We start from the raw sequence: 21,369 nt of genomic DNA on the forward strand, positions 1-21,369 counted from the left end.
TGAACTCTAATGTTTAAACTCAAATTCCAAAGTGTCGTTTCAATATCATGTAAGTCAGGTATGGGTGAGATTTTCCTTCTGAAAATCTCAGTTTTAAAACTCTTGACTTGTCTTCAAAGTAAAAAAAGAACAGAGTTTATTACAAATATCATAGCAAGGTTGCAAGTTCTTTGATTTTACACTTGTGAGAACTAGTTTCAAAGTAAGTTCTCAATTCAATTCTTTGAATTAAATTGAAAAAGAAAACTGCACTGGAGAGAAAGGGTCAACATCTAAAGAGAGAAGCTAGAAATTGTTCTAATGGTGACTGTCATATGAGGGTGTCATAAGACCCTAAGATATCTATAGTAAAAAGAAATTTCCGTCTCTGTCAGTGAGGCTACAGGAAAACAGGCACCTTCTACAATTCTGGGAAATATTGGTGTAACTCCTCTGAGAGGCATTTTGGCAATATCTGTGAAATTTTCATATGCATCTACCCTCAGATCCATGGATCTATGGAAATCCTGTTCAGGTTGGACTCAATCTGGAAGCTATTTCTTCCCAAAAGGAACTGAATATAAATCTCACTGAAAGCCTCAGTATGGGAGAACACAGAAGTACTGATAGACAAAGAGCTGTGAATGTGGAAAACAGTGCTCATCTCAAGGCATAAGAAGGTGGTTGCAGGTTCAGCACAATGTATTCAAGAAAAGCTAAACCTATGAACCAGGGAGATGTCTTGCTAAAAATTCGAACTTTTGAGCAACTGTAGATGACGATTTTGAGAATTCTTTTAAATGAGTTGTAAGAAAGCGTTCATTGTCGGGCAAACTGATATGTGACAAGAACAGAGTGTGTTACTTTGAGCTGAGTCAGTAAAGCCTGGATAATCTAGGAAGTGAAATCCAGTTAAGAACAGAAACATTTCCTAAGAATTACCTAAGAATTTCCACCACTTCTTTTGCAAAGAGACAACGGAATATGACACCAGAATGCCTCTGCGCAGTGTTTGTTGTAGTATTAGGTGTGGGTATAATTCGTGAACTGCTTGGGTTTATTTTATACTATGGTTCAGCCAGTTTCAATTGATCCTTGAATTGTTTTTATAAAGCCCCAACCGAAGAACTCCTCCAATATTGTTATAGATAACAATCAGCACTGAGTGGACCCACGTTGACAGTTGCAGTCAGTTGCCCAGATGGACTGTGGCCCTGGCAGCATGGCGCCTGGGTGTTCTGTCTGGGGTGCTACTTGTTACAATGGCACTGGATGAGAAATGATGTCCATCATGGTGACTGGCCCCACGAGAAAAGAGCACTTTATGTTTAGTACATTCTGTTCCAGAAGGTAAGGAAGTATGTAATTTATTATAGAAATAGTGTCATATAATGAGTACTTTTTAAGAAAAGTTCCAGTGCTCTAAAGCAGTGGTTCTCTAACATTACTGTAATCTTAAACACTTGGAGTGCTATTAAAACAGATTGCTGTGTTCCATCCAGACTTTCTGATTCAGTAGGTCTGGAGTGGGGACCTGAGAAGTTGCATGCTTCCATTATCTGGAACATCATGCTGTAAGTTTCTTATTTTTCATGATTCTGAACACTTAAGATATATTGCTAAAAAGCTGGAAGCATTCCCCTTGAAAACCAGCACAAGACAAGGACACCCTCTCTCACCACTCCTATTCAACATTGTGTTGGAAGTTCTGGCCAGGGCAATCAGGGAAGAGAAATAAAGTGTATTCAAATAGGAAGAGAAGTCAAATTGTCTCTGTTTGCAGATGACATGATCCTATATCTAGAAAACCCCATCATCTCAGCCCAAAGGCTCCTTAAACTGATTAAAAAACTTCAGCATAGTCTCAGGATAAAAAATCAATGCGCAAAAATCACAAGCATTCCTATACACCAACAACAGACAATCAGAGAGCCATATCATGAATGAACTCCCATTCACAGTTGCTACAAAGAGAATAAAATACCTAGAAACACAGCTAACAATGGAAGTGAAGGACCTCTTTAAGGAGAACTATAAACCACTGCTCAAGGAAATTGGAGAAGACACAAACAAATGGAAAAACATTCCGTGCATATGGATAGAAAGAATCAATATCATGAAAATGGCCATACTGTCCAAAGTAATTTATAGATTCAATCCTATTCCCATTAAACTACCACTGACAGGAACTTAAACAAATTTACAAGAAAAAAACAACCCCATTAAAAAGTTAGAACAAGACATAGACAGGCACTTCTCAAAATAGGACATTTATGTGGCCAAGAAACGTGAAAAAAAGCTCAATGTCACTGATTATTAAATAAGTGCAAATCAAAACCATAATGAGATACCATCTCACACCAGTCAGAATGGTGATTATTAAAAAGTCAAGAAACAACAGATGCTGGTGAGGCTGTGGAGAAATAGGAACGCTTTTACACTGTTGGTGGGACTGTAAACTAATTCAACCATTGTGGAAGACAGTGTGATGATTCCTCAAAGACCTAGAACCAGAAAGGTAACCGCCCAGTGGGTTCACCTTGCCCGCTGCCTAGACAGAGCCAATTTATCAAGACAGGGGAATTGCAGTGGAGAAAGAGTAATTCACACAGAGCCGTTGTGCAGGAGACTGGAATTTTATTATTACTCAAATCAGTCTCCCCAAGCATTCGGGGTCAGAATTTTTAAAGATAATTTGGCGGACAGGGGCTTGGGAAGTGGGGAGTGCTGACTGGTCAGGTTGGAGGTGGAATCATAGGGGGTCGAAGTGAGTTTTTCTTGCTGTGTTCTGTTTCTGGGTGGGATGGCAGAACTGGTTGAGCCAGATTACCGGTCTAGGTGGTCTCAGCTGATCCATCAAGTACAGGGTCTGAAAAATATCTCAAGCACTGTTCTGAGGTTTTACAATAGTGATTTTCTCCCCAGAAGGAATCTGGGGAGGTTCAGACTCTTGGAGCCAGAAGTTGCATGACCCCTGAACTGTAATTTCTAATCCTGTAGCTAATTTGTTAGTCCTGCAAAGGCAGACTGGTCCTCAGGTGAGAAAGGGGTCTTTTTGGGAAAGGACTGTTATCTATTTTGTTTCAGAGTCAAACCATGAACTGAATTCCTTCCCAAAGTTAGTTTGGCCTATGCCCAGGAATAAACAAGGACAGCTTAAAGGTTAGAAGCAAGATAGGAGTTGGTTAGGTCTGATTTCCTTCACTGGCATAATTTCCTCAACTATAATTTTGCAAAGGCGGTTTCAGAAATACCATTAGATCCAGCTATCCCACTATTGGGTATAAACCCAAAGGAATATAAATAAATCATTCTATTACAAAGATACGTGCATGTATATGTTCATTGCAGCACTATTTGCAATAGCAAAGACATGGAATCAACCCAAATGCCCATCAACGATAGGCTGGATAAAGAAAATGTGGTACATATACAGCATGGAATACTATGCAGCCATAAAAAGGAATGAGATCATGTCCTTTGCAGAGACATGGATGGAGCTTGAAGCTATTATCCTCAGCAAACTAACACAGGAACAGAAAACCAAACACCACATGTTCTCACTTACAAGTGGGGGCTGAACAATGAGAACACATAGGCACAGGGAGGGGAACAACACACACTGGGGTCTGTTGTCAGGGCACAGGGGTAGGGAGAGCATCAGAATAAATAGTTAATACCTAGGCAATGGGGCTTAATAGCTAGGTGATGGGTTGAAAGATGCAGCAAACCACCATGGCACATGTTTACCTATGTAAGAAACCTGCATATGGGGGCCCCAGGCTTCAGACCCTTCACAGAACCCTTAGGGTGTCTGCTTCAGAGAGTGTCTTCGTAGCTCCTGGCATCCTCATTTTCCCTCCTGATGTCAGCTATGTGGTTCCCCCTGCCCTGCACATATATCCTGGAACTTTAAATTAAAATAAAAAATAAAACAATAAAAATTAAAAAAATGACCTGAATAGACATTTCTATAAGAAGACATACAGATATATGAAAAATATGCTCAAAATCACTAATCATTAGAGAAACCACAATGAAATATCACCTCACACCTGTAACAATGGCTACTGTCAAAAAGATGAAAGATAACAAGTGTTGGCAAGAATGTGGAGAAAAGGGAACCCCTGTACCCTGCTGGCGAGAATGTAAATTAGTACAGCTGTAATAAAAAACTGAATGGAGGCTACTTGAAACACTCAAAACGGAATTACCATATGATCCAGCAACCTGACTTCCGAGTATTTACCCCCCAAATTTAAAGTCAGTTTGTCAAAGAAATATCTGCACTCTCATGTTCATTGTAACATTATTCATTTGGCTGGAATTAGAGAACATTAAGCTAAGTGAGATAAGCCAGGCACAGAAAGATAACTATCTCATGTTCTTACTTTACGTGGCATCTAAAACAACTGAACTGAAGTGACAATAAAATGGTAGTTACTAGAGTCTGGGGCAACCACCCTTCTACATTCTGACTCTTATAAATTTGACTACTCTAGATACTTCACGTAAGTGAGATAGTACAGTATTTGCCTTTTTTTGTGATTGGCTTATTTCACTTAGTTTAACGTCCTCCAGGTTCATCCACGTTGTGGCATGAAAGAAACACCTATTTACTATCTCACAGTTTTCTGTAGGTCAGAAGTGCAGACACAGTGCAGCTGGTATGGGATAGTGGAGGAGGTTGCACATGTGTCAGGGAAATGGGTATTTGAGAGCTCCCTGTACGGTCCACTCAATTTTGCCGTGAACCTAAAACTGGCATTAAAAAAAAACTATTAAAAAAGAAAGATGTATTGCTAAGTGACATGGGAAGCAGGGTGCTCATTACAACAGACCCTGCTTCCTTTCCTGCACCCAAGGCTCCCAGGACCGCTCTGCTGTGCTTCCTCCATCCTTCCAGCAGCACCTACCTCCAAATTGGAATCTAAAGTGGGAGTTACCTCTTGACTTTCAAACTTCTCTTTCTTAATTATTTTCTTCTCTTTCTTTCATTTCTTGGCACTAATACATGTAAAGCAATTGTGAATAATACATGACAATAGAATTGAGCAATTAGGTTTTAGGAGTTCACAGAAAGGAACAATTAGGAAAGACCCATGCTGGAATTAAACTATAAGCTTGACCTTTATAGAAGGATGACATTTTACTCATCAGACAGAAGACAGCATACATGTCAGACCCAGGCAGCATCTTGGGCAAAGGCCCAGAGGCGGGACACTGGAGAGGCAGGCCTGAAAAGAGAGGTAGTGGAGAGTACTAAGATGGAAGTTTGAACAGGAAGTATGGGGCTGGAGAGCCAGGCAGCGTTCAGAGTTGACTTAGTAAGACATGGAAAGGTGTGGAAGGTTTAAGGTGATTAAAGTCCTGTTTCAAGCAGATTAGTTAGGAGATGGAGTGACAGGGTGGCTTGACAGTGGAGACTACCTAGCAGGCTGTTCTGGAAATTCAACCTGTATGAGCCAGCACTGGTCTCCTTCTTAACCACCTGAAATGTGTCTGATCCATGACATCCCTAGATATGATTTCCTCAGTGTGTCTGGGTAAGCTGGGCCACATTCCCAGTGAATTCACATTCCCAGTGAATCTGGGTAAGCTGCTCATTTTCTTAAAGTTTCTAAACTTTCTAAAAATCACTTTTACTTGTGGTATTTCATGTCATTCATTGTTCAAACTGGTACACGTATATCTATCTCAAATACATATATGTATCTTATCCTTTTAAGCTCAAAATTTTACTTTCCATTTCACAAAATTGCTTATTACTTCTGAATTAGCCTTTGGTTTCCTTATACCACCTCACTTTCTCATCTCTCCAAGCTTTTTTTTTTTCCTGCCTCAATAACTTTTCTCCTCATTTAATTATCTAAACGTATACTATCTTTACTTTCTTTTTCTACCTGGCTTAGTTTAGAGGTAAGCATTTCTGTTGCCTGATCATCAAACTCACTAAAATATACAGTGACAGATGGTTTTTTTCTTCCCAATGTTGTTTCCACTTAATTTATGTCATCTATGATTCATAGATCATCTCAGAATAAAAGCAGGATATTTTCCTCATTCGAATAAGATAATTCAAGCATTGTCCTTTATGTTATTTGACTAACCCACATTTCCCTGGGCCATCGTGACAAAACAGCAACGTGTGGCTCAGTCTTTATTAGTAAAATATGGGGACCCCAGGCCTCAGACCCTTCACAGAACTCTTAGGGTATCTGCTTCAGAGGGTGTCTTCCTAGCTCCTGGCATCCTCATTTTCTCTCCTGATATCAGCCATGTGATTCCCCCTGCCCTGACATCCCCCTGCACACCCAACAGTGGCACATGCAAGGTTGCTTCTTAAATGCATTCTCAATGGCTTTCTTGCCACCCTTCTCTCCCAGCTTGCCCTCTTCCTGAGCCCTAAAGCACATATTACTTGTGCTCTGGTTTACAGGGGCTCTGTTCTTTATTGCCCCTTTCCAGGAAGAAAGCACGAGTCCCAAAGCTGGGCTGAGCGGCAGTCATAGGGACACCTCACTGTGCTGCCTCACCATGCTGCCTCATGGCCCAGAGGAATGTATACTTTGGGTACGTTCTTCCAATGCACTTAGATTAAGCATGTGCACCTTAACTCTCATCTCAGGGAACAAACAGAATCATGAATTACTTTGAGTGATTCAGATAGCTTATTCCATAAGCTTTGGATATTTTTAGATAGTTTCTACTATCTAACCCTATCTTTGAGAAATTTGAAAACATTTTCCCAATGTTCCTATTTCTTACACCCTCCCTAGATGCTATACTTATGGTCTCAATGTGTCCAAGAATGTGAATCAAAACCACGAGCTCTGTCAGCTCCCAAATACCATCAAAATATCCAAATGTCCAATGTACAAATATTAGCTCTCACTCATCCATTGAAAATTATATTTTTAGCATCTCCTCTGTGCTAGGCATTGGTCTCAGCACTTGGATTATAGCAGTAAACAGGGCAGACAAAATCTCTGCTCTCAGAAAATGTATATTTTCATAGAAGAGAGTTAACAAATAAATAATTTCAGAGAGTAATAAGTACTGTGAAGAAAATAATACTGTGAAGAAAATAAGTACTGTGAAGAAAATAATACAAGCTAATATGATAGACAGTGATAAGGATGGTGAAGGAGGCCTCCTTGAAGAGGTTTTACCAGAGACCTCCATGATAAGAGGGAGGCAGTAGGGAGATGTCCTAGGCAGAGAATACTCCAAGTAGGAGAAAGATTAAGTGTAAAAACCTTGGAAGAATTGGAAGCAGGAGCACCAGTGAGCCTGGAATGTAATGTAAATGGGGGATGGGGAGTGAGGGGAATGATGAGGGGTGAGATAAGAGAGGGAAAGGTCATATTACCTAGGGGGATAAAGAGATTGGATTTTATTTGAGTACTACAAGAAGCCATTGAAAAGTTTAACCAGTGGAAGATCATGATCTGATTTAAGTCTTTTAAAAAAGTGAGGTATAATTCACATAACTTTAGTATTTTAAAGTGTACATTTCACTGGTTCTTAGCATTTCACAATGCATGTATCCGTCATCACAAATTCCAGAACATTTTTATCATTCCCCCACAAAAACCCTGTACCTCTTAACCGTTACTCCCCATTCTACCTTCCCCTCAGCCCCTGGCAACCACTAATTTACTTTTGGTTTCTATGGATTTGCCTGTCCTGGACATTTCGTAAATAGACTCATACAGCCTATTGTGTCTGTTTTCTTTCATTTATCATAATGTTTTCAAGGTTTATTCACACTGCAGCATGTAACAGTACTTTATTCCTTTTCTATGGCAGAATAATATTTCATTGTGTGTATATACCACATTTTGTTTATTCATTCATCAGTTAATGAGCATTTAGGCTGTTCCACTTTTTGGCTATTATGAATAATACTTCTATAAATATTCATATATAAGTTTTTATATAAACATAAGCTTTCATTTCTCTTGGGTATATAACTAGGGCTGGAATTGTTCGGTTATATGCTAACTTTATGTTTAACTTTTTGAGGAACTGCCAAACTCTTTTCCAAAGTAGCTGTACCATTTTATATTCCCACCAGCAATGTATGATGGTTCCAGTTTCTCCACATCATGGACAACATTTGTTATTTTCTGTTTTTGTGTTTATAGCCATCCTAGTAAGTGTGAAGTGTTATCTCATTGTAGTTTTAATTTGCATATCCCTAATGACTAATGGTGTTGAGAATTATTTCATGTGCTTATTGTTTTATGTATGTCTTCTTTGGAGATATTTCTATACAAGTCCTTTCCCCACTGTAAAATGGAATTTTTTTTATTGTTGAGTTGTAAGAGTTCTTTATATATTCAGCATACTTGGCCCTTATGAGATATATGATTTATAAAAATTTTCTCCCACTCTGTGAGTTGCCTTTTCACTTTCTTGTTAGCATCCTTTCACCTTATGTAAGTTTTTAAGCTATGTAGAAGATGGACTGTCGAGACAAGAAGAGGAACAGGGAGACGAATTGGAAACTATTGTGGTAATCCAGACAAGAAGATAATGGCTTGGATGGTAGACAAGGTTCTGGCTTTAAATTATTATTGCCAGCTCTAGATAGGCAGTGTTAAATCAGCTGTCTGAAACTTAATTCCACTTTATATTGTTTTGAGTCCAAGAGAGAAAATTGTGGCACAACTATTTGTGAGGCTTGTCCATAGAATCAGGGGTCAGTCCTATCATGTGGTCTCAAGTGGCTCTGGACTTATTGTATAAATTCTGACCATGGCTTTAGATTTTGGAGAACCAAATAGCAAATCCCACCCACAAAAGATGGGAAATTTTATTAGTAAATTTATTAATAAATGAATGGAATGGGCAGAAATGGAAACTCTTCAGGTAAAGAGAATATGCCATTTTCCTGGGTTGAGGGAGAAAAACAACTCAAAGGCCTGTGCCTGGACCATTCATCCCAAGTAATGAAGTTTCTTCAGGAAACCGAGGAGGAATTGGGTTGATTTGAAACTTATACTTCAGTCTGACTGTAAGAGCAGAGGAAGTAGGAAAATAAAAACAAAATAAAAGAAGACAAGATGATTAGCTGGAGGGAGAATAAACTTTTCTTAGGAAACAGAGTGAGTGCTTAGCTGGAGGTGAATCATCTAGGAAGGTCAATATGAGCTCTTGGAGGTCAGGATGGATATGCCACCCAAAAGCAGTAAGAGGTGTAAACACCTAATTGTTCATAAAGAGGAATTTAGAAAAGGTGAAGATGTTTTAACTATTATTAGCGCAGGAGTAGTGACTGGGCCCAGTGAAAACAAATAAAAGGGATAAGATCTCTGAGTGAATCCCTTTGCCTGCAAGAAGCCAGATCCAGAAACAAATTGAGAGGCTCTCCTGAAAGGTGCAGATGAAGAATCCATAGTAAGAGCAATTGGAACAGCTTTTTGATTACTGGTGTGGTTATACCAAGTGGTCACAAATAATGTAGGGAGATTTGAGTGGGGAAGACCAGGTACATAAGCATAAAATATTCAAATAGTTGCCAAATGGTTAGATTCAGGGACGGACAGTTAATATAGATGGTGCCTGTTCTATGAGGGCACCTGTCAGAGAAATTTATAAGGTTGGCATTTTAAGGGAAGGCACAGTAGATATGAAAAATATAAATGGAGAGCCAGACAGAACAATAATCAGCCAAGTCTGGGCCTAGATTGGATGTTGGTTTGATGGGATAATATCTCCCAGGTGAGTCGTTCCTACAAGGGTGGGAGAAAGTCGCTAAGATTTGTTTGAATAGTGTAGCTTTTGGTAGCCCTCTACTTTATTGATTTCATATCTCTCACTAAGGTGGAGCCCTACACATCAAACCTAGAGGAATATGTTAGGAGAACTATTTTCTGAGCCAGAAGGCAAAGAGAAAATAGAGCGGAAGGAAGGAAGGCCCTTAATCCCAGCCCTACATGTGTTAGAAAAGGAATCAACCCAATTAAGAAGTAGTTTAAATTTTTAGAAATTCAACTGGGTCTTTCTTGAAAGGCGAGGGTAACAGCAGAGGGAATGAAGCACCAGAGGCATATATTAGAACTTCACTTAAAGATACACCAGGCAGCAATGCTACTTAAGGCCTGGAATATTTAAAAAATGGAGGAAAGATGGTAAATCAAGGAATCTATTGGAGAGGAATTGATTCTCATAAACCACTAGAAACAAACTCTGAAGCATTAACAGTCATTCAGTTGGGAAATCTGCTAAGGTTGATTCTTCAGCTGAATTAAATGTGATGACTAGGCAAAAATCCCTTCCCTAAACAGATTTTATAGCCCTACGTAATTTCATGGCAAGCGGAAATGGAAGCACCCTTTGTGGCTCAGGCCTGAAAAGGTCTGCTCACAGGTTGTTGAGGAGGCTCACATTCAGTTCTGCTCTGGGGTGCCAGAAACGTGGGATTCAAAGGGGAAATGAAAAATTAGATTATGAATAAGTAGAAAGGTGGGGGTGCCTGTGATGATTAATACTGAGTGTCAACTTGATTGGAATGAAGTATGCAAAGTATTGATCCCGGGTATGTCTGTGAGGGTGTTGCTAAAGGAGATTAACATTTGAGTCAGTGGTCTGGGAAAGGCAGACCCACCCTTAATCTGGGTGGGCAGCATCTAATCAGCTGCCAGTGCCCCTAGAATATAAAGCAGGCAGAAAAACATGAAAAGTCAGCCTACATCTTTCTCCCATGGTGGATGCTTCCTGCCCTCGAACGTTGGACTTCAAGTTCTTCAGCTTTGGGACTCCGACTGGCTTCCTTGCTCCTCAGCTTGCAGACGGCCTACTGTGGGACCTTGTGAGCACGTGAGTTTAATACTCCTTAATAAACTCCCCTTGAGATATATATCTATACCTATCTATCTATATATCCTATTAGTTCTGTCCCTCTAGAGAACCCTAACTAATACACGCCTCAAATAAAGCCTAGTGATTTGGGCTGACACAAGTTAAAGTTTTTAACTTTGCAAGAAGATTATGATGTCTCAAATGCTACTATCTTGCAAACAAGGCTATTTGCAGATCCCCACCACCTTCCTCCAGCCTCATCCTAGATATGTAGATATATGGTGTCAAGATTAACTACTAAATGGGAGGTTGATCCTGAGATTCACTGTAAATTCAGAGACTGTGAACTTCAGATAACTATCCCAGACTGACTCATATCATTGAGAGGTTAAACCAAGATATTTGTTTTTGGTCTGACCTACTTCTATCTAGTACCAACGAATCTCTGCTAGGGTCTTTGACAATACTAACTCTGGGCTCTGGAATTGTATATTATATGATAGCAAGATTGGCTTGTTTTCTGGATTTGGTGGGTCAGGGGCCCATGCTGGGATAGTCTTCTGTATTCTATTAAGTCTTGGAGCCTTTAAACACAGGACATAGTAGAGATGCATTCAACTGCTAAAGTCTTCAAGGACCTACATCCATTCCATAGAAGATAGCCCAGGTTGCAGCTGCCTACTCCCCACCCACTGCCCCAGACACTCTTAGCTGAGACTAGGCAAAGTATTAATAAGAAATTGAAGAGGATAAAGTTTAAACTTCAATTTCTTTGGGTTTTTAACTCCCAAGTGCATGAGAATGTGATTTTGGACTTTAATTCTTTTGACCTCTAAAATCCCTGGGCTAATTTACATTGAGATTTAATTTTTAACTTTAATTTCCTCCCAGGAAAATCCATCTAAGAAGACAATTAATATTCAAATCTGGGACTTTGTTTGTTGTTGGCAGTTTTATTATTGGAGTATTTTTATATTGTTATTTTCATCATTGCCAAACCTTATATTAGACAATGTGGCTAGACATAGTTTGGGAAAGGAAATAAAAAGAGAAATAATTTTCAGTTTGGATGCAGGTTTTAGAATTAATTTAATCAATGTGCTATTCTGGCCCATTTTAGAGTCCATGGGGTTAAAAATAAAACACTGCCCACCAGCATCCCAGAACAGCCGTGGTTGGTGTTGGAGGAATAATTTTTTGAAGATGGGATGAGGATTTTTAATCTTGTGCCCCATGGAGGGAAGCCACGCCACTAGTTGATGGTTAAGCAAATGGGATAAGAGAACAAAAATTGGGGGAATTTTAGAGGCGGGTAATCTTCTTTCCTATAACTTGCTTATAACCTTCCTGCCTCTTTACTCATCACTCACTCCTCCCAGAACTTGTCAGACTTTCAGCCCATACAGGCAGTGCTGGACAATGCCAGCATGCTCCTCCTACAACCTCCCTCCTCAAGATCTGTCTGCCTGCATCCAAAATGTGTAGTCTGCCCTATACCTCTGCGGCAAGTACTACAGGAGCAGGCACTCTCTGCCCTGCACAGTGAAGTCTGTGGTGGTCCATGCCACCTGGGACTGGGTAGGAAGCCTGTCTAGCTGTGAGTTCACTATTAGGATGCCTTCTTACCTGCAGACAGAAGAATGAGCTGTCCATATTAGCTGTAATACTGATAAAGGTAATATTTTGACCTCCATTTGTCTCCATTTGTCTGACTTTTGTGTCTATTTTCAGTTGGTTCTTAACTGGAGACGGGAATGTAAGTGTTGATTATTAGGCCCTCTTTAACTCTATTAGGATTACTATAAATTTTTTGAGATAGACCTGATAGGGCTTGCCAAGTTAGAATTAATTTGAGCTAGTTAATTAAAATTAATTAGAGCTAATTCAGTGTGGGTTATGAGGAAAAATGACAAATCAAAGATGATTTCTAGGTTTTTGGCTTAAGTCACTAAGTAAATAGTGGTTCTATTTAATGATGTAAAAGCCCTAATTCTGAGCTTAGAGGTGTACATGTGGTGAGAATGATGTGCATGTGTCAGGGGAGGGTATATATGTGGTGAGTGATTTTTGGAGAGGAGGGTATAAATACAGGGACAATGGCTTAGTAAGGATGAGATAGATGGCTTTGGGGCAGGGAGAATGAGCCAGAGGCCATTGATTTAGTTCCACATAAGAGATAAGGGCTTTGAGTAGGGTACTGGAAATAGAGAAAGGGGATTTAAGTTTGGAGACATTTAGGAGGTAGAATTAATAGAACTTCGTGACCTGTTGGATATGGATAGAGGGATGTGAAGAGGGAGTTGAGAGAGAATCCAAGGTTTCAAGTTTATGGACTTTATCACCTAACTTAAACATTAGGTAATTACATAAAGCTGTTCAGTTGATAGATTCTGCCATTTTGCATGTGACAACTCTTTCAGCCACAATAAAAACATGCAGGGTATAGAGAAAGGAATATGGAAGAATAAACTTCTCTAGAGACTAAGTCTTTGGTTCAAGAGCAAACAAAAATCCCACAACTATTCAAAACCTTTGAAAGCAGCAGCTAAGGTGGATCTTTTGGTTGTGGTCGTCTTGATTTTATTAATAGAGATGATACACTATATCAGGGATCGGTAAACTTTTTCTGTAAGGAACCAGATAGTAAATATCTTAGGCTTTGTGGAACATGGTCACTGTTGCAACTACTGTATTTTGTTATTTTAGTGCAAAAGCAGTCATAGACAACAGGGTAATGAATGGGCATAACTTTTCTCATAAAACAGTGGGCTGGATTTGGCTTACAGGCCATAAACACAGTTTGCTAACCTTCATAACAACACCTTATATGAGTGATGAGGTTGCCTTTCCCTTAACCCTTACTAGAGGGCAATGGCTTGTCCAAAGACTAGTTAATAAAAGGAGGCCTTGCAATGTTATACAAGGTTGGGAGGGAAGTGGTGCTCTTTTGATTGATGAGTCAACAGCAGCAAGGGGAATATGACTCCCATACATGGACCTGTCGAAAGCTGTTGGCAGGAGATTAACTCTCCAGTGCAAGACGCATGACTTTTTTAATGGGCTGGACAAAGAAGAGAGGGGGAAGGAAAAAGAAAACAAATTTATCCAGGCAGTGTTTTTCTGACCACATCTCTATCTTCAGGATATAAACCTTCCCTCTCCTCCCATCCAGCAGCAGGAACAGGCGGAAGAATGGTTGTGACTCCTAGCCTGTGCCAGGGACTGACAGGATTTCCAGGTCTCAGGAGGAGGCCAAAGGCTTGCTAATACTGGGGAAGGGCCACTTCTGAAGAGGGAGGGTAGGGATAACATAGGGGAAGGGAGAAGATGGGAAAGCACTGAGGGCAGGGGAGAAGAGGGTGGTGTGATGAGAGACAAGGGGTCTGGAAGAACACTTTCCATTGCCAAGGAAACATTCATGGGGGAATATCGTCAAGGTCTGATCAGTGAGGCCTGTGCTCACAGATCATGCTCAGAGATGAAGCAGTTCAATAAGGAGGGCAATGGCAAACTTCTTTCCACTACCAGATTTATACAGATTGGAATTTGTCTCAGAATTCTTAAGAACTGTTTGACCCTAGTGTGTTTGTATGTGTTCACTTGGCCCAAGAAGGGGCTTAGACCCCCACCAGTTAATAACCAGAGACACTGAATGATATAAATGAAAACAAGAGAAGCTGAGAAAATTTGGATGTGATACACAATTATACAACTATAGAACTGCAAAGGACTGTAAAAGAGTATGTGACCTAGTCTTATGCCTTTAGAAAAGTTAGTCTTTCTTAATGATATGCCTGACAAAAGACCAGGCATTCTCTTTCAGTAATTCATTCAGATATTTTCACTCTGGCAGCCTGGAAGCTCTTCTTTATATCCAATAGAAATCTCTCCTACTTTACTTTCATTTTCTTTTATTCAATATGTGATATAGACAAAACCAAACCAAACCATCTTTTTCAAGAGCATTTTATAGTCATTCAGACGTAGTAGAGTGTCATCTATTAGGATGTTTGAACACTGGGAATAGCCAAACAACAGACTTGTAATGATGTTTCCCTCCGCCAGTGTTGGCCCAGCATTCCAGATCACGCCGTGCAGACAGGGTGGTGCAGATTATAATGGACAAATAGAAAATAACCTTGTCAGTGACTATTCCAGGTGAAAAAAGTCTCATACATTTCAAAAGAAGTTCATTTACTACTGAGCAAAAAAACTCACTGTTGTACAGGCCAAAATAGATATTCAAAAAGGACAAGTGCTACAAAAGCAAACTGACATTGATGAATCTGTTCAAATGAGTGTTGCATTCACCTCTCCTTTAGTTTTGCTAGAAGCAATTTCAACAAATTGTGTCAGCAATTTTCTCATACTTCTCTCTGCAGACAACAATTTCACTCTAAATAAAAATGGTTTACTTTTTGTATTATTGCATACTTCTTTTTGAGGGGTTGTCTTAAGGAAACTAATTTGCATTATGAATTTTTTTTTTAGTGTGAGAATTGAAAAGCATAAACTTTTTGTTGTTTTTGTCATCTCTCAATATTTAGGATTTTTCATAATGTGCCACATTTATTTTTGTTGTTGCTGTTGCCTTCAAGTAAACTAGATATCTTTGCTTAATGCCAGATGACAATAAATCCTTAATTCATGTTATATATAATCTACTTTTGGTGTTGTTGTTGTTGTTGTTAGAGATAGGGTCTCACTTTGTTGTCTGGGCTGGAGTACAGAGGCACAGTCACAGCTCACGGTAACCTCAAACTTCTGGGCTCAAGAGATCCTCCTGTTTTGACCTCCAGAGCAGCTAGGACTACAGGCGCATGCCAACATGCCTGTCTAATTTTTAAATTTTTTTGTAGAGACAAGGTCTTGCTGTGTTGCCTAGCTTGGTCTCAAACTCCTGGGCTCAAGCGATCCTCCTGCCTTGGCCTCCCAAAGTGCTGAGATTACAGGCTACCTGCCTTGGCCTCCCAAAGTGCTGAGATTACAGGCTACTGTGCCTGGCATTTACTTTTATGGAATAAAATGTTTTTCTAAGACATACGAGGCTTTAAACTTTAAATAAATAAGTATTTATTTATTTAGATTGTTAAAAAAATTCTGTTTTAGATACTATTGTGTATTATCAGGCCATGCTAGACTATGCCATGTAACAAACTGACTGTCAAATCTCAGGGGCCTAACATAACCGAGGTTTATTTCTTGTTCATGTTATGTTTTATTTGGATCAGTAGGGGGCTGTCTTCCACACAGTCTTTCAAGGACCAAGGCTGATGGAGAGTCTTACACTTTATAGCTGCATCATCTGGAACAGGAGGCCCCCATGGTGGCTGCAGCTGCAGAAGTAAGAGCTACAGAGTCATACTCTTAAATGCTTTGGTCTGGACGTGACACTCATGGCATTTGCTCACTAAAAGATCTTTTATTCCCAAAATGTCCCTTTGCAGTTAAGATAAAGTGTCAACATTCACTTAATCCAGAATCTTCTGGTTGAATGATCTTCTCTTTAATAATGTCATCTTTCATTCACGTCTTCTTAAGCAAATCCCAGTGTTGTTAGCCTTTCTATCTGTCAGCATGTTTAGTTGCAGACAAAAAACTCAACTCTAGCTCATTTAAATGGCAAGGGACTTATTAAGGGAGACTAGAAAGCCTGATAATCACTGGAAAGGTAAAAAAAACAGGTCCTAGACTGAGCCAGAACCAAACTTGCAACAAACGCAATGGGGAAGCTACTGCTCCCACTGCTGACCCCAGAACCGTGACCTCTGGAACAGCCTGGGCCAGCAGAATAGATGTCTGGATTCTGCCTGTTTTTTGGGTTAGTTTTTCACCGGGTGCAACTAGAGCCAGAAACTAAGTTATAGGACCTAATTCTTGACTCTAGAGGCTAGAAAGATTAAGAAATATTAAATTTTTAGAATTTACTTTGGGAAGACAGGATACACAATGTGGGGAATTATCAAAATGTGGAGTGGTTTCTCAAAAGATTTGGGCTGCCATGAATAACAGACGTTCACTAGACTTTCTTTTATAGAACTCCTTTTACTTGTAAAAACTTTTTTTTCTATTGCAGAAGTAATATAACTAAAGATAAGAAAGAAGTGCTCACACTGCTACCACCCTAACCAGGCTACTATTATTGTTTTGGTATTTTTCCTTTTTGCCCTTTTTCTATGCAGAATTCTTTTATTAAATAGTAGATAAAATCACATGACAATAAATATTGATTTTCTAGTGAGATATTAGAATGCAAACATTTCCCCCATTTTATTACGTTATGTTTAAAATAATAAATTTTAGTGTTTGTACAATATTGTGGCAGTCAGAATGGTGATTGTTGTAATTATAATAATGTGATGCAAGTCAATGGGTATAACTTCTCTGATTAAAATTGTATGTTTATTCTTTCAGCTGTGCTATAATTAAGCCAACATCTTGTTACCTTATTTTCCAGTTTTTGTCAGGATGTGTGACCTTCCAGAGACACAGTTCAACGCTAAATCTACATAAGGAAAATAATGCGAAAATTTCAGGCAATTGTTTTATAAGTACCAAAACATAATCAGATTCCACTCATTTGAGACACTCAGAATAGTCAAATTCATGAAGACAGAAAGTAGAAAGTAGTGGTTGCCAGAGGCTGGGGGAGGAAAGAGGAGTGGACAGTTATTGTTTAGCGGGTACAGAGTTTCATTTGGGAGGATGAAAAAGTTCTGAAGATGGATGGTGGTAATGGCAGCACAACATTGTGAATGTCCTTAATGCCGCTGAACTCTACACTTAAAAGTGGTTAAAGTGGTAAATTTTAAGTTATTTATATTTTACCACAATAAAAAATTTAAATAAAGAAGTCATAACAGGAAAAAAAAAAGCTAAAAAAAAGCCTTCACTCTTTTGTAAAAGGAAATTTAGTATGTATCATCCATGCTGGCAGTTAGCCTTCCTTTACATAATGTCAGATAATTTTTTAAAATTCCAGATTCATTTATCTATGTCATCATAAACTTAAAGTAGTTTCTAATAATTACATAGAGCAAAATTCTGTTTTGTTAAGTTATACCAAAAGAGAAAAAAAGAGTCACACAAACTATAACCTTAATTGAAATCTATTCATTCATTTGAAATATATGTACTGAGCACTCACAATGTCGAAGAATGCCAGGCCCTGTGTGAACACAAAGATGTATAATATATGATTCTCCTAAGAAGGAGACATTTAAATTCTCTTATCAGGATGTTTTTTTTAAAAAGCAGCAGTACGTTGGACTGCCTTTTAAGTCTTAATATTTAAAGGTACTAAAAGAATATTGAATTGGTAGTCAAGAGACGTGAGTTTTATTCACAATTCTAGCACTGTGTTATTTTGAACAAGTTACTCAAACTCTCTTGGCCTCCATTTTCTCATCTGTAAGGAGAAGTTATTAGACTAGGTGAGAGCTCAGATTTTTCATCTTGAACATCCTAAAAATACGTGAAATATCCCACAGGTTGTCTGTCAGTGTTTCTATGTCAAAAAAGAAGAAACACACACACACACACGCCCCCCCCCACACACACCCACACACCCCAATGATATTTGCATTGAGAAAACATGTAAAGTGGGTATCCTATATAAAATTCATGAAATACTAATATCACCTTAAAAACTATGATTAAAAGAACAATTATTCCTTAAGAGTGATCTATAACACTTGTAGTCTTGATCTGCTCAGAGTCTTTCAAAGTGTTAATGAACCATCAGACAAGATTTTTTCAAATAGGATCATTTAGTTTTACACTTAGGTAATGGACTCAGCTAAAAGAGGGCAGTTACTATTTTTAAGGGCCTAATGGACAGCCGGGCTCTGAACAAAGCACTCTTCAGATGTAATCTCATTTAATCCTTGTAACAACCCAATGAAGAAGGTATTATCTTGTTTTATAGGTGAGGAAATAGAAACTTAAGGGTTAAGTAACTTGTCAAAAGCCATATAGCTTGCAAGTGGCAGAGCCAGTTTCCCAACCCAGGTCTGTCTGACTCCAGAGGCCAATGCTTTCCATCACAACCTGTTTTAATTAATATTTCTCTGAATTTAATTAATATTGATTTTCCTCCTATTATAACAGTCATATCTTATGTGAACTAATTTCTCATATCCTGATCATTATTTTTGGGTGTGGCTGAACCCAGCAAATCATTCAGGGAACCCAGGTGATTTTCAAAATAATTAAAGTTTAGGCCGAGTGTGGTGGCTTAAACCTGTAATTACAGCACTTTGGGATTTGTTTTGTAGATCTTTCTCTGAATTTAATTAATATTGATTTTCCTCTTATTATGATAATCACATCTTATTTGAACTAATTTCTCATATCCTGGTCATTATTTTTGGGTGTGGCTGAACCCAGCAAATCTTGAAGGGAACCCAGGTGATTTTCAAAATAATTAAAGTTTAGGCTGAGCGTGGTGGCTTAAACCTGTAATCCCAACACTTTGGGAGGCCGTGTATTAAGGAGGGTTGCTTGAGCCCAGGAGTTTGAGACCAGGTTGGGCAATATGGTGAGACCCTGACTGTATAAAAAATTTTAAAAAAATCAGCTGGGCATGGTGGTGCACACCTTTAGTCCCAGCTACTTGGGAGGCTGAGGTGGGAGGATCACTTGAGCCCAGGAGGTGGAGGTTTCAGTGAGCCATGTTTGCACCATTGCACTCCAGCTAGGCAACAGAGCGAGTACCTATCTCAAAATAAAAAAAAAACTGAAAATATCTTCTTAATTAAATTATTTGGCTATTTTGGGCAAACATTTTTTTTTTAATCTAAGCTGCTAGTAAAAATAGTAATATTGCCTATTAAAAATACGTATATATGCATATACACATATATATGCAAATATATAGAGGGCATCATTATTTCAGTCATAAATAATTTCCTACATATTCTAAGACTTCCCATATTTCTTTCTAAAATGAGGAAAAAAAGAGCTTTCCCACCATCCCCTAGTTGCTCAAGAACATCTAAGCCAAAATTTCTTTCTGAGTCTCAGTCATTCTTGGATATATCCTAAAGCAGTTTCTTTTTTATTTTTTCTTCCAAGTTTCTTTTGAAGGATATCCCTTTCTATTTATTTATGTAAAGATGGGGTCTTGCTATGTTGGCCAGGCTTGTCATGAACTCCTGGCCTCAAGCAATCCTCCTGCCTTTGCCCACCAAAGTCCTGGGATTGCAGGTGTGAGCCACTACATACAGCCAGATATCCCATTTTTAATCATTATTATTTAGCATTATTTAGCATGTAACTAGAACATCAGGCTTATAAAGCCTTTTGTAATTATTATCCAATAAATTCTTCCAGCAGCTTCTGAGGAGACCAACATTTTACAAAAAAGCAAAATGAGATGTAGATATATTAATTTATTTGGCCAGAGTGAAACAGTGCCTTTCCACAGACATAGCCAAGGGACAGCTGGAGCAGTCTTGGATTATTAAGACAGAAATTCTGCTCCTGGAATGATAACATTTAATGTTGTACTGGTTTTATAATTGCAGAACAGTCCATTTAGCTTTGCAAATCAGCCAGTGATAGAGGTATCCTAAGAAAAAAATAGAGTTCCCAATTTGCTACCCGGAATGGATTCACCTGATTTTCCAGTGATTTTCAAGTGTTTGCCCTTAAGTGAATTGATAAAAGGCTGCTTTTGCTCTTCATTCTTCTTTTCAATTTTTGTATTGATTTAAAAATGATAGACATAATGCTGTTTTGTGTACAACAGGCTTCCTTGACACCATTTTAGCTTGCTCTTTTAATTCTTGTATTAACATGAAGTTTGATGCTAAATCAGAAGTATGAGAGAGAAGTGGCAGTTCTCCCCATAAATGGATGTCCTCCTGTATCTGACTTCTAGCCAGATCCACCTGAACATAGGTCCCTGCTATTAAATCAATATTTTCTGATTCACTTTACTGTTGTCTCTTGGCAAAATGACTCCCATCTTTTAACCTTTCTGATGACTAAGCTGAATGTGTCTTTGGTTTGGATGAATAATTATATAGCTTAGTGAAGGTAGTAAATCTTTGCTATATGGCTAATAAATAACACTGTGGTATTTTATATTTGATTTCTTGATGCTTCAAATTTAGAGTTAATAAGCAGACTCTCCAGCATCATATTATAAATAAAATGCCAACTTTATTTAAAGTTTTATGTTAAGTCATATGATAATTTGACAATAATTTTGAATAGCAACAAAGGAAATGAAACACCAGCAGAATCTATTTCAGAAGGTGTGTCATCCTGTACATTTAGAATCAGAAAAAATAAAACTCCAGGAACAGAAAAACTAGTATGTTTTATTAGGTAAAATCTGAATCATAGTCTCTAGATTGATTCAATGGTAATTTTACAGATGGGGTATGTACTAATTTTTATGAAGTATAATTTAGAAATTTGGGAAGATAGATAATTAACATTACTTAGCAATTATTGACAGCCACCTTTGTAATTAATTTTTCTCCAAACTGTCCTTTAAGGATGTTTTCTGAAAATTAATTAGGATGTATTATTTAATTAGTTTAATTTAATATTTTAAATAAAATTCCTCTT

This window comes from Gorilla gorilla, chromosome 2, assembly GCF_029281585.2.
Source record: "Gorilla gorilla gorilla isolate KB3781 chromosome 2, NHGRI_mGorGor1-v2.1_pri, whole genome shotgun sequence".
Classification (NCBI taxonomy): Eukaryota; Metazoa; Chordata; class Mammalia; order Primates; family Hominidae; genus Gorilla; species Gorilla gorilla.